Below are 12,125 nucleotides of genomic sequence, written 5' to 3'. Positions count from 1 at the left end.
ATTGGAAGCATCCCCTCCGCATCCACTCTATTTAGGCCTTTCAATATTTGATTGATTTCAATGAGAGCCCCCCCCTTTCTCCTAAACTCCAATGATGATAGGCCCAGAGACATTAAATGCTCCTCATACATTAACCTTGTCATTCCTGGAATCATTCTCGTGAACCTCCTCTGGACTCTCTCCAATGTCAGCACACCCTTTCTTAGATAAGTTCCCCAAGACTCCCCACAATACTCTAAATGCAGTCTGACCAGTGCGTTGTCAGATGCTGCCTGACCCACTGAATTCCTCCAGCGTTTTGTTCTTTCTTTTTCACTCCAGATTACATCATCTGCAGTCTCCTGTGTCTCCAATACTTCCTTCATTAAAACCCTGGCCACACTTCAAAAAAAAAACTTCACTGGCTGAGAACTGATTTGACCTACCTGAAAGGGATATGTGAGGCACTGGATAATAAGGAACAAAGAACAGATTAAAAATTAATATTTTGGGAAAACTTAATTCTTTGATCGGGCTGCTTTGTACTTTACACTGACTGCATTCTTTGGTAAACCCTTGCATGCCCAACACCTGAAATATTCATCTTGTCTATTGAATTTCCACATTTTAATAAACTAGTATTATGTAATGCCTGGTTGATTTCCAGCAACCCATATCTTCATTACGTTAATAGCTTCAAAATCCACACACTAGAGGAACCACGCTCAGCTCATGATAATAGGCAAGCTACTTAGCACATTCCTCTGCCTGTTACTGGGATCGCTACTGACATCACTTTTATTTTATTTGGGTCGATGCCAGTTTGCGTTCTTTGAGCCTGAGCGATTGTTGAGGATCCTTGTCACCCATCCCACAATCTCTGACCCACTAGTGTCAGGAAGGAGGTACAGGAGCATCAGGACTAGGACTGCCAGTCTGGGTAACAGCATCTTCCCTCAGCCTGTGAGACTCATGAACACCCTGCCACCACTGAGATCTCATCACTAGGACAACGTGCTATTTACTGTTCACCTGTGCTGCCCACTACATGCATGCTGAATTATATTTTATTAATTTATTTATGGTCATATTTTCATTTATGTGCTGAGTGTGATAAAAGTTTTGTAGGTGCACCGTGGTCAGGAGGAACGATGTTTCATTTCATCATATGTATGCACAGTCAGATGACAATAAAGTTGAACTTGAACATTGGTCACTCAGATCTTTCGACAAACCTTGACCAAGTCTAAGGTCAAAGTACATTTATCATTAAATTACATATACTGTATGTTACCATGTACAACCTTGAGAGTTATTTTCTTGCAGGCATTTACAGGAAATAAAGAAATACAATAAATTTTCCCCAAGCAGTAAGGCTGATCATCACCTTCACCTATCAACCCACCCACCAGTTCTGTCAGAGTCACCTTATTGACAGACACTTCTGTGCTTAGCGTCACCTAATGGACATACTTTATACTGAATCTATGTATTAACGATGTCTTATGTACTTATATTTATTGTGTTTTTTTTTATTATTGTGCTCTTTATCTTATTGTAGTTTTTTTTGTGCTGCATCAGATCCGGAGTAGGAATTATGTTGTTCTCCTTTCAACCTGTGTACTAGAAACAATATTAAAAGTCAAACAATCTTGAAAGTGAGTCTATAGGAACTGGTTCAGAGTTGAGGTGAGTGGAGTTATTCACGCTGGTTCAAGAGCCTGATGGTTGAGGGTAATAACTGTTCCTGAACCTGATTGTGTGGGACTTGAGGCTTCTGTATCTCCTGCTGTATGGTGGTAGCGAGAAGAGGAGATGCTGGACCACCCAAGTTCAAAGTAAATTTATTATCAAGGTACATACATGTTACCATATGGTACCTTGAGGTTCATTTTCTTACAGGCATTTACAGGAAAATTAAGAAATACTACAGAATTTATGCAAAACTATATAAACTGCAAAGGCCTATAGTTCGAGACCTATAGTTTGCATAGACAGACACAGGAATATCACAAACACAAAAGATTCTACAGATGCTGGTAATCTAGAGTAACACACACAAGATGCTGGAGGAACTCAGCAGATCAGGCAGCGTCTATGGAGGGGAATAAACAGCTGATGCTCAGGCTGAGACCCTTCATCAGGACCTGATTCATCATGATGAAGGGGTCTCAGTCTGAATTGCTGGCTGGTGGCACAGTGAGATCAGCGCTGGACTCTGGAGCGAAGGTTCCCAAGTTCGAATCCCGGTCGGGCCACCCCCGAGCACGCTTTCCATCCGTGCCGGGCTGAGCATTGAGCTAGCCACTTGGCCACGTAAAAAATACAAGGGTCGAGTCAGGAATGTTCATAATGTGACCCAGTTAATCCTGACACCACGTGCCAGAGAAGAATGGCTGAATGTCTGGTACGACACACTTAAAAAAAAGTCCGAATTGCCGACTGCTTGTTTCCCTCTATGGATGCTGCCTGACTCGTTCAGTTCCTCCAGCATTTTGTGTGTCGTTTTTGCTCAATTACTTTTGCTCCATCAGCAAACCTAACTCAAACCTTTCTTCACAGGTCACTGATTAATCAGAACCTGACTGCCTCAGGTTTTGGGCTGAGGTATCAACTCTGCTCCTTTCCATTGATGCTGCCTGACCTGCAGAGTTCCTCCAGCATTTTGTGTGTGTGTTACACAGGAGTGTATTAAACATTCATCAGTCATTCTCACTGTAAATAATTTGTAACTTCTAGTCTTGGGCACAGTGTTCAAGTTACGGTGAAATGAAGGCTTTAGGATATTATCTTGGCTTTGACTGGCAGCTCTTCATTAAAAGCCTGTATTTTGACAGTCCCACATATGACTTGATCAGAAATCTTGTTGTGGTGGGGCAGAAGTACCCTGGTTCCCCTGTCAACAAAGACCATTAAGTTCTCAGTAAATGAGTGGAGATGAAAATTAGGTCATACAATGAGGTTAATCAAACGCCACGGCAGAACCTTTCATCGTAATTCGGACTGCTGATAGGGATCAGTGCCTCTGCCATGACTATAAAGGGCAAGAGTAGGTAACTGGGGAAAGGTCTCTCAAAGACGCCAGTTATAATTTGATTCGTTAGTTGAGCCCTTGTAATATTTGATTCCCTTTGTACCTTACATTCTGCTCTCTGGCAGCAACTGATTTTATATTCTTCTGCTTTAGCGTAAAAGATTCATTGAGTTTTATACAACCCAACCAGTCTGTGCTGATAAAGTTGCCTACTTAACTTCAATGTTCAAAATTCAAAGTGAAATTTACTATCAAGGTATGTTTATGTTACCATATACTCTCTTGAGATTAATTTTCCTGCAGGCATTTATATGAAAATTTTTAAAACGCAACAGAACTTACACAAAAATTAGAAGCAATTCAAGTGCAAAACAGGACAAATACTGCAAACAAAAAGTAATGTTGAGAATGCATTGTAAGGAGGTTGGAGGTTGTAGAATCAGTTCAGAGTTGAGGTGAGTGAAGTTATCCACGTTGCTTCAGGAGCCTGATGGTTGTAGAGTAATAATTGTTCCTGAACCTGGTGGTGTGGGACCCAAGGCTTTTGTACCTCCTGCTTAATGGTGGTAGCGAGAAGAGAGCATGCCCTGGTGGGTGGGGGTCTTTGATGATGGATTTTTGCTTTCTTGTGGCAGCACTCCATGTAAACATGCTCAATGGGATGGAGGGCTTTGCCTGTGATGGACTGGGTGCATCCACCACATTCTGTAGGCTTTTCTGTTCCTGGGCCCATTTACCATGCTATCACTCTATAACCCTGACAAGATATCAGTCAGTATATAGAACATAGTACATACTGTACATTCATTAGCCACTTTCTAGGTACACCTGCTCAATAATGCAAATATCTAATCAGCCAATCATGAGGCAGCAACTCAATGCATGAAAATACACAGGTGTGGTCAACAGGTTCAGTTGTTGTTCAAAGGTAACATCAGAATGGGGAGGAAATGTGATCTAAGTGATTTTGACTGTGGAATGATCGATGGTACCTGGCAGGATGGTTTGAATATCTCAGAAACTGCCAATCTTCTGGGAGTTTCACACTCAACAGTCTCTAGAATTTACAGAGAATGGTGTGGAAAACAAAAAAAAATCTACTGAGTGGCAGTTCTGTGGGTGAAAACACTTATTAATGTGAGAGTTCAGAATAGAGTGGCTAGACTGGTTCAAGCTGACAGGAAAGCGACAGGAACCCAAATAATCACAGCTTACAACAGTGATGTGCAGAAGAGTATCTCACCAAGTTTAGACGTGGATGGGTTACAGCAGCCAAAGACTCACTGGTCACTTTATTAGGTACAGGAAGGACAGGAGGTACTGAGTGGAAGCATTGAATAATACAGCACAGTACAGGCCCTTCAGCCCACAATATCGTGCCAACAAGTTGACTTACTCCAAGATTAATCTAATGCTTCCCTCCTGCAAAGCCCTTCATTTTTCTTTCATCCATGTGCCCATAGAAGTCTCTTAAATACCGCTAATGTATCTGCCACTACCACCACCCCTGACAGCACATTCCATGCATTTCCCACTCTTTAAGTAAAAACCACTGCTGCTGACATCGCCCCTGTACTTTCTTCCAATGACATTAAAATTATGCCCCCTCATATTAGCCATTTTTGTCTTAGGAAAAAGTGCAGGTTGTCCACTCAATCAATGCCTTTTATCATCTTATACACCTCTTATCAAGTCACTTCTCATTCTCCTTCACCCCAGAGAGTAAAACCCTAGTTCACTCAAACTTTCCTCATGAATCATATTCTCTAATCCATGCGGCATCCTGGTAAATCTCCTCCGCACTCTCTCTGCTGAACGTTGTGGGCAGGCAATTTTGGCACCGGAATGTGTAGTGACACTTGCTGGCTCCCGTCAGCATATCCTTAGGTTGTGTTGGTTGTTTGGATGTTCTGAGTATGCCCGCAAGAAAGCTTATCTCAGGGTTGTATATGGTGATATATATGCACTTTGATAATATATTTATGCTGAACTTTGAACTTTGCCAACTCAAACAATGCATTTCACTGTACATTTTTCATGTACATGTGATAAATAAATGAATCTGAATCTGACTCTGTATTTCTAAAGTTTCCGCATCTTTCGTTTAATGAGACAGCCAGAGGTGAACACAGTACTCCAGGTGTGGTCTAACCAGAGTTTTATAGGGCTGCAACATTACCTCACGGCTCTAGAACTCAATCCCCTGACTAATGAAGGCCAACACACCATGCGCCTTCTTAACTACCCTATTATATACAGTACATGTGAATACTTCATGCATCACAATTTACCATTAATTCTCATTTTTTCTGAATGTTGTATTCACAATCCTGTGATTAATATAGATCAATATTCTAATTGTCAGTGAAATTTTCTCCTTAACGAGGAGCAGTCTCCTGCCATCAGGATAGTCATAGCATTCTTCCCTATAAAGTCCACTGGTGCAATAATCTGATGTCACAATGCTCACATTCAACAACTTTTATTATACTGTGCTTTTCTTAAGCACAAGAGATTCTACAGATTCTGGTATTCTTGATCAACACACACAAAATGCTGGAGAAACTCCACAGGTCAGGTCAGATGAAGGGTCTCAGCACGGAACGTCCTCTCCATCGATGGTCAGTTCTTCTGTCACTTTGGATATGTACTTCTCTACCAGACAGAGTTATAGCAAGAGATTGAACCTTAATAACTTTGTCTGATAACATTGACTTATGAGGATAGTCAAGCGAGCTAGGGCTTTTTTCTTTGGGGGAGAATGAGAATGATGGAGTTGTACAAGATGATAAGAGGCATAGCTAGAGAGGACAGCCAGAGAGGACAGCCAGAGATTTTCCCAGTGCAGAAATGGCTCATACGAGGGGACATAACTTTAAGGTGTTAGGAAGAACGTATGTCGGAGATGTCAGAAACAAGAGAAAGTCTGCAGATGCTGGAAATCCAAGCAACACGCACAAAATGCTAGAGGAGCTCAGCAGGCCAGGCAGCATCTATGGAAAAGAGTATCATCAATGTTTTGGGCTGAAGACCTTCAGCAGGACTGGAGATAAAGAGTTGAGGAGTAGATTTTAAAGGTGGGGGGAGGGGAGAGATAAACACATGATAGGTGAAACCTAAAGGGGGAGGGATGAAGTACAGAGCTTGGAGGGTGATGGGTGAAAGAGTCAGAAGGCCATGGAGGAAAGAAAAGGGGGCGGAGCACTAGAGGGAGTCGATGGATAGACAAGGAGAAAAGGTGAGAGAGGAAAAGGAGATTGGGAAATGGTTAAGGAGATAGGGGCATTACTGGAAATTCAAGAAATCGAAGTTCATATCATCAGGTTGGAGGCTACCCAAACAGAACATAAGTTGTTCTTCCTCCAACCTAAGTGTGGCCTTATCCTGACAGTGGAGGAGGCCATGGATAGACATATTGAAATCGGAATGAGAAGTGGAATTGAAATGGGAATGGGAAGTGGAATTAAAATCGGTCGTCACTGGGAGATCCAGTTTTTCCTGGCAGACGGAGCGTAGGTGCTCGGCGAAGCGGTCTCCCAATCTACGCCAGGTCTCTTCTGACTGTTGGTGTCAGGGATGTGGTTCAGGAGCCTCAGGACACACAACTAGGTTCAAAAACAGTTACTACCCCTCAACTATCAGGCTCTTGAACAGAGGGGATAACTTCACTCAAATCCATTCACTCCAACACTCAACTGTTCCCACAACCTCTGGGCTCGCTTACAAGGACTCTTGAAATGTGACAGACATATATGTACTTTGATAATATGTTTATCTTGGTTTGAACACCTTCCCTCCATCTGCCAGGGCCTTCTGGATCTCTTGGTTGCCAGTCATTTTAATGCGCTTCCGCGTTCCCCCACCCATGTGTCCTTGACCTCCTCACTGCCAGGGTAAGGCTAGAAGAACAGCAGATCACATTCCCCCGAGATGGTTCCACCTTATGACACAAACACCAAATTCTGCACTTTCAGGCAATTTACTCTCCTTATGTCCCTTTTCTCTCTCCTCCTGATAGACCCAGTTCCTCCCCATCACCATGTTCTTCCCACCCCCACCCTCTCCATCTACCCATCACCAACACCCTCATCCCACTGAGACCCTCCCCCTCTCTGCTCCCATCTGCCCTCCCCACCTCATTTTATTTGGTTCCATGTTCCACCTTCCTCTCCTCTCAGACTCCATGTCCCCTCCACCTCCCAGCCTCTGTCACTATCCCTACTCTCCCCACCTCCATCCCATTACCTGGGTGCACCTATCACCTGACAGCCATCTCGTTCCTTCTCTCCCGGCTCCTCATGTTGCCCGTTGTAGGCGCCCAGGGGAGGAGATGCCGGCAGTGATGTGGGGTGCCATGCGTTCATGTTGTGTTGGGGTCCGCCCCTTCCATTTGGTGTTGCTCTCCAGTGTTTGCTCAGCGAAAGACAGGCTGGATTGCGTTCATCTGCGGCTGCATGAGTGCATGATCATCGGACTGCTACGTGCTTGTTCTTGCCAGAACATTCTGTGCCTCATCATTCTGCAGGCTCTGACACTGAGGGACGTTGTCGATACATTTTTCGTGTGACTGAATGGTTGCTGTTATTTTTGTATGTGCTGTATGTGCGTTCTGCTGTGTATCACTGTTGGAACTGTGTTTTGCACCTTAGCCTAAGGAACGCTGCTTCATTGGGCTGTGTTTATGGGTATTCATGTTTGGTTGAATGACAATTAAATTTGAACTTGAACTATCTTTCAGTCCAGATGTAGGGTTTTGACCTGAAATGTTGACTATCCACTTCCCTCCACTGATGCTGCCTGACCCGCTGTGTTCCTCCATCATTTTGTGTCTTGGCAATCAGTACTTCTGCTTCTCTCACCACGGATGCTGCCTGACCTGCTGAGTATTTCCAGCATTTCCTGTTTTTATTTCAGCTTTCCAGCATCTGCGCTTCTTTTTTTTGCTTTTCAATTGCTTTACCGTGCTGAATTTGAACTTCCATCATCAGTTCCGATTCATGTTCCATTCAGCCATGCCATCTGCCTTTCCGGAATTTTCTTTCTCTGAACGTCAGATCACCTCATGCTCTCCCCTGGTTTGACCGGCGTGGATCTGAATCAAGTTGCATATCCTGGCTTTGGCTGTTTGGTCCCCTGGATGGTTCAGCTTTGTTTTCCAAAGATTCCACACAGGGTGCCCAGACTTTCCAAAGCTTTGGTTTGTGGATGAGTCAACTTCCTAAGGCCGAGGCCTCAGAGAGCCTTAGTTACAACATAATTTAAGTGGCTCTTGAAGAACAGCCATCCTTCAGAGGTAGGGGAGCTGAAGTCTCAGGAACATGCAAAGCCATGATGATTTAGTACTGTACAAAATAACAAGAGGTCAATTATATTTGAAAAGGCAGGAGGGATTCTTACAGAAACAGTGGCCTGTTTGTCTGAAAGTCTGCAGAGTGGCAGGATGCCTTGCTTGGAAGATTCACATGCAACCCAGGAAAGAAAGGGCTCTTTGTTACAGGGATTTTCTGATAAAGATCTAGCGGGGATTCCAGATATATATTATATACTTCAGCCTGCATCTGATCTGCTCCCATTAAGGTCAATTGTACTTTTGTTTCCCCCTGTCCCTAAAGACTTTTGTTGATAAACAGTCCTCAAACAGAGTCAATGTTGCACCTGTTGCTGGATGATTGCCTGCTCGAGGGAGGGTCTTAGCGACAATGGTTGTCATTTTTCAATAGAACTTGTCCCCAATGTCAAGTTCAGTGGGACTAATAAAGCTCCCATTACTGTACTATACGGCTAACCGCTAAAGTGTGTGCAAGTGGTGATCAACCTGTTAGTGAACCTGATACGAATGAACAAATGGATTTTCTTTTTCCTCTAATTGTTCTTCCTTGCAATTATTGTGTATAATTTACATTTTTTTCCTTCCAGATGCTGCTTATCTGATGCTATGTGCCGTGACGCTGCTTTTTCTGTTACCAGGTTCGGAAATGCCCAAGTGTGGAGTGAGAGACAGCGAAGCAGGTCATAGTTCACAGACTTTAATATGAACAGTGTTAAAGGGAAAATAAAACAATAAACGCTAGGCCAAACAGGGACATTAACTAAAACTCTCAAAAGGAAAACAAAGCCTACACTGCGGCTGAAAAGAACTAACCATTAAACAAATACTGCTAATCTTCAGAGTCAGTTGACTTGAAAGTTCAATGTCTCAGGGAAGGCTGAATACAAACAGCAGCGTTGTTATGCTCTGTCCAAGTCTCGACAAGCACTACGACAACAAGTATGGAGTTAAATACTGTCACGATTAAATAATAATTAGCTGACACGTGCAAATTCACAAGCGCTATTGCCGTATCTACTGTGCTGCCAAATCCGTGGTTGTGACACTTTTACTGGTTACGCTGCTGGCATTGAGGGCGGCAGTGAAGGTCCTCGATCTCTGGCGGTGTTCACGGCTTCCGTCGTCATGTCAGCAGCTTCCTCTCGGTTTTCACTACCATCAGCCATACCAGACCCGGGGGAGACTCAGGAATACTGTAGCACACATGATTCGAGGGATTCTTAATTGTTGTTTCTGTAACAGTTTTGGTTGACCAGTCAGAGTTGTTAGCCCTGAGATGAATCTCCAAACCTGGAGGATTGGTGAACACTATTAGTCTGGCGTCTACCCTTTGATCTGTTTGGCATGGGTGACCCTACCAAGAGCCAAAGCACAAAGCCCTGACTCCAGCCAACATAGCTCTCCGGGTCATTGAGGTACGCGAGCCTCCAAACCATGACAAGGTTGGGGTCCACTTGGAGGTGTGACACTGCTTTCCATTGCACCTGGGCGTACATAGACCTGTGCAGATAAGCATTTGCTGTTTTAATGTTGATGTTGCTTGTGTTGTTCCACTGAACGTTATCAACATGCCATGTTGGTGCCAGAATGTGTGCTGACTGCCCCCAGCACATCCATAGGTTCTGCTGGCTGTTGATGCAAACAATGCACTTCACTCTATGTTTCGATGTAGCTGTGATAACTAAATGAATATGAACTGGAATAATCTTGACTTTGGAAAATAATGCTGCAGAATATTCTCTTTGACAAAAAGAAGCCCTTGCCAGAATCAGAATGAAAATCAGGTTTATTATCACCTACACATGTTGTCAAATTTGCTGTTTGCAGCAGCATGACATAAAAATTACAAATGAATGATGAAAGAGTAGAATATGAGGTAGTGCTCATTGGTTCATGGACCATTCAGAAATCCGATGGCTGAGGGGAAGAAGCTACCCTTAAATTGCTGAGTGAGTGTCTTCAGGCTCCTGTACTTCCTCCCTGATGACAGAAACAAGAAGAGGGCATAACCTTCACGGTGAGAGCTCCTAGTGATGGATGTTGCCTTCTTGGAGCACTGGGTCTTGATGCTGTCCGCTGCGGTGGGGAGGGTTGTGCCCGTGATGGAACTGGCTGGGTCTACAACCCCCTGCAGCCTCTTGCTCCCCTGAGCACTGGGGCCTCCACAACAGGCAGCGATGTAACCAGTCAGAATGCTCTCCGACATGCATCTGCAGAAGAGTTTGGTGGCATGCCAAATCTTCTCATTCCCTGAAATATTATATTCCGTCTGGGTAGCCTCCAACCTGATGGCATGAACATTGACTTCTCTAACTTCTGTTAATGCCCCACCTCCCCCTCGTACCCCATCAGTTATTTATTTATTTATTATTAATTTTTTTTCTCTCTCTCTCTCTCTCTCCTTTTTCTCCCTCTGTCCCTCTCACTATACTCCTTGCCCATCCTCTGGAATTCCCCTCTCCCGCTTTCTTTCTCCCTAGGCCTCCTGTCCCATGATCCTCTCATATCCCCTTTGCCAATCAACTGTCCAGCTCTTGGCTCCATCCCTCCCCCTCCTGTCTTCTTCTATCATTTTGGATCTCCCCCTCCCCCTCCCACTTTCAAATCTCTTCCGAGCTCTTCTTTCAGTTAGTCCTGACGAAGGGTCTCGGCACGAAACGTCGACTGTACCTCTTCCTAGAGATGCTGCCTAGCCTGCTGTGTTCACCAGCAACTTTTATGTGTGTTGCTTGAATTTCCAGCATCTGCAGATTTTCCTGTTGTTTGCCCTGAAATATTAACTCTGTTTCCCTCTCTATCGATGCCCACCTGAGTTGCTGAGTCTTTCCGGACTGTTTAGCTTGTTGTGTGATGGAAGTGATGGAGTTAAACGTCTCCCTTCGCTCCGCAGGCAGGTTCCAGGACAGTTTGCTGTAGGACCAGGGGCTTGAAGAGCTCATGACCAGATGCCTGTCCGTGGGGCTGCAGCTGAAGTGGCCAACAGCTGGGCTCTCAAAGGGGCAGCTCCCACACGGAGGTTTAGACAGCTGACCCCTGCTTTTAATTTAGCTCTAGACTCTCTAACTTTTAACTCTTTAGAGAGGCTGTTTAATGTTGGGCAGAAATCCCTTCTCTACCGAACTTGGAAACCTATTTTGCAAGAAACTGCACTAACTTGAAATGCTCTGGAAGTAAATCACATTGCAGGCTTGAAAAACAGCATCAATGCTAATTAGTCGCTCGAGATGAGGGGAATGGAGTCTTATGTTCCTGGTCATTAACAACTAGAATGGGCCCAGCAATCACAAAAAAGGCAGGTCAGCCACCTCTACTTTCTTAGAAGCTGAAAGAGATTTGGCAGGTCACCAATATCAAACTTCTACTGGTGCACTGTTGGAAATATCCTGACTGGTTGCGTCATGGTCTGGTACGGCAATTCCAATGCTCGGGAATGTGAGAGACTACAGAGGGTAATGGGCACAGCCCTCCCCAACACTGACAGCATCTACAGGAGGTACCACTGTAGGCATCCGTTAGTCTCATGAGACCATGGATTTGCGCCTCTCCACGCCACCGATGTTGTCCAAGGGAAGGGCACTAGGGCTGATACAGCTTGACACTGGTGTTGTCGCAGAGCAATGTGTGGTTAGGTGCTTTGCTCAAGGACACAACACGCTGCCTCAGCTGAGGCTCGAATTAGCGACCTTCAGATCACTAGACCGACACCTTAACCACTTGGCCACGTGCCAACACCCCAAAAATTAACATAGTGATTAGCATCACACTTTACACTGTCAGCTGAAA

The 12,125-nt window shown here is 44.4% G+C and overlaps 1 long non-coding RNA gene across 2 annotated transcripts in view; it reads left to right on the top strand.

Annotated features, from left to right (window-relative positions):
• LOC134359474 (uncharacterized) overlaps positions 1-10,844 on the top strand; it is a 34,928-nt gene extending 24,084 nt beyond the window's left edge. For both annotated transcript variants that reach the window (XR_010021123.1, XR_010021122.1), the window contains one exon: positions 8,930-10,844. This is a non-coding gene — a long non-coding RNA (uncharacterized LOC134359474). The remainder of the gene's footprint in view (positions 1-8,929) is intronic.
• Positions 10,845-12,125: the final 1,281 nt, after the last annotated feature.

Source organism: Mobula hypostoma, chromosome 20 (assembly GCF_963921235.1).
Source record: "Mobula hypostoma chromosome 20, sMobHyp1.1, whole genome shotgun sequence".
NCBI classification, from domain to species: Eukaryota; Metazoa; Chordata; class Chondrichthyes; order Myliobatiformes; family Myliobatidae; genus Mobula; species Mobula hypostoma.
Note: the sequence above shows the minus strand (reverse complement) of the source record. Positions and strands in the feature narration are given on the sequence as shown.